The 2,373-nt window shown below is 43.4% G+C and overlaps 1 non-coding gene across 1 annotated transcript; it reads left to right on the top strand.

Moving 5' to 3' along the window:
* Window positions 1-301: 301 nt before the first annotated feature.
* Window positions 302-375, top strand: trnat-agu (transfer RNA threonine (anticodon AGU)). The gene has a single exon. It is a non-coding gene; the product is annotated as a tRNA-Thr (tRNA).
* The last annotated feature ends 1,998 nt before the right edge of the window (window positions 376-2,373 follow it).

Raw genomic sequence — 2,373 nt, 5'->3', positions numbered from 1 at the left:
CACAATAAACAACACTTCGCTGTGAAATTTGCTTAATTAGTTCTTCAGTGTCAGAGCGAGAATTGTCCATCACTAATTTTTATTTAAAGTAACAAACAAACACAAGCACACATATTCATTCGTGTATCAAAGCACTGATGGACACAGAAAGGCAAACACAGCTTGAAATGCAGGCAGTATCGGGATTCACAGGTGAACTGGCAAGCGAAATCGACAAAGAGAAAACAGTCTGAACCCACAACAGAATGTGACGTGTAGCTGATAGATATTAATGAAGAGGTGGGAAACAACCCCGTGAATTGGCACCGTGGCTTAGTTGGTTAAAGCGCTTGTCTAGTAAACAGGAGATCCTGGGTTCAACTCCCAGCGGTGCCTTTTTTTGTAATTCATGGTGTTTCGTGAATTTGAGAAGCATGCAGTGCTGTGTTTTGTTCAGGAGCAAACACGGAACTGATCAGCAAGTCTCTTCAGAAAAGCCGTTTCATCGTACGGACAGCCTCTCAGAGAATGTGTTCGTGACACGTTCTTGTTTCTGCGCTCCTTCAGGTCGTGGTACAATTATTGATTCGATGGTTCATACCCCGGAGAAACCCTAATTTAGCCCGAGATTTTGGATCTTGAGCTGCGGTTCAAACTTTTGCAAAGAGGGAAAAGGAGTCCCCAAATCACTCCACCTGAATCTCAAACGCTTTCGGAAGAAGTTCAGTTCAAACAATCAGGACTTTAAAGGCACCTCAATGACCTGCACTTTCATTGAACGAGCTTTGCTTACAATTGCATTCGACCCTGAAACCGCTCTGGGCTTTCATCTCACTGAAGCAGAGTGTGGCCACTTTGTATCTGTGAGCATGTCGGTGACGAGGTTAGCTTTGAAATTGGTCGCTTTCAATTTTTAAGATCTCTCCAAGCTCTGGGAAAAGAAACCGAGAATCGAATTGTCCCTGTAAATGATGAAGTGAAGGGATTGGTGCTCCAAGCGGATCTGGAAATTGCGCAGTGCAGTCGCTCAGGAGTTCGAAATCCACCAGCCAGCCACTCGGTGATCATATTAACTGAGCTTTACTCTGGCCCAGTGTCACCGCGCTGAAATCGAGTATTTCTCCGGCACGTTTCTCTTAACTTCATAGTTGCTGGTTTAAGAGTGAAGAGCGGCTCGTTGGATTTTCACTCCTGCAAGCTTCAACTATTGATTTTGCAAAAGTGAACTGACATTGACAGCTGTTATATCGGCTGTTGCCGCCTTAAGGTTTAGCTCAGTGAATTACGCATTTAGCAGAGGGCTTTTCCGTCTGTTTCAGTGGTGCAAAAGTTTGATGTTCGAGTCCTTTTTTTTATTTTTCCTCAGGATTCATCGCCTCACAATTCCAGGGTTTCAATGTGTGTTTTGTCTGCAAGAAAATGTACCGTGATCATTGCCAGCTGAGCAGGGCTGATAGTCCGCCATTTACCCTGCGGTCGGAAATCAGGCACATGAATCATATAAAGGAATGGAACATTGGCTTCACGGAAATCACAATTCATCTTGAGAGACAAGCCCCCGAAAGGCCCGAAGGGAGGCCGCACTAGCTGCAGGAGAGAAGGTTCGTTGTGACATCGAGATTTCTGTGATGAGCGAGACCAGACTCTTTCTATGTTCAGAGAAGAAATGTCACACCCTTTATTTTGGAAAAGCAAAACGGTGGGGATTTTTGTCATAGTCCGATGCCTCTCCTGTTGTATCAGATGTTCCTCGTTGCGTTACTTTCATCTTGATTGTAGAACCAGTTCGGGCGTTCCTGTGATAAACGGCGACAATTGCCTGTTAATTTGATATTTAACAACGGCTGCACTGAGCTTATAATCGCACTCTTAAGATTCAGTCTATAAAATGAAGAAATGTCATCGCATGCAAAGCACAACAATCTTATTAAAGTTTTGACTGTCTCTCGGTAATCAAGTCAGCATCTCCTTCAGTCTGAAATAGAAAGTTATCGTTTGATTAATGGTGATTAAAACAGTCATTCAACTACGAACAGGGTTTAATTCGCTTCAAGTGGTTAATTTAATAAGTTCATAACTCTTGTTGAAGTTAATTCCCTGATTGGGAATGGAACCACGCGGCGGTGGGAGCACTGAATTTTAACCATCAGTCCACCGGGGAGCTCCCAGGATTGCGCACGAGATAAAGTGGAACTGATGAAATTTATTTTACTTGCACACTTCCGTGATTCATTCAGCTCTGTGTTTATTCTCAGGCCTCTTATCTCTCCCTTCTTTTCAGCTTCTGATTGCGGATATTCCTGTCGTTAAATATGAATAATATAGAATATCTCACAGCCCCGGTATATTTGCTCCTTTACTGGACAGTTCTGTACAAAATCAAACTGTACGCAG

The sequence above is a fragment of the Heptranchias perlo genome, chromosome 20, assembly GCF_035084215.1.
Source record: "Heptranchias perlo isolate sHepPer1 chromosome 20, sHepPer1.hap1, whole genome shotgun sequence".
In the NCBI taxonomy this organism is placed as follows: Eukaryota; Metazoa; Chordata; class Chondrichthyes; order Hexanchiformes; family Hexanchidae; genus Heptranchias; species Heptranchias perlo.
The sequence above is the reverse complement of the archived record's forward strand: the minus strand, read 5'-3'. Positions and strand labels throughout refer to the sequence as shown.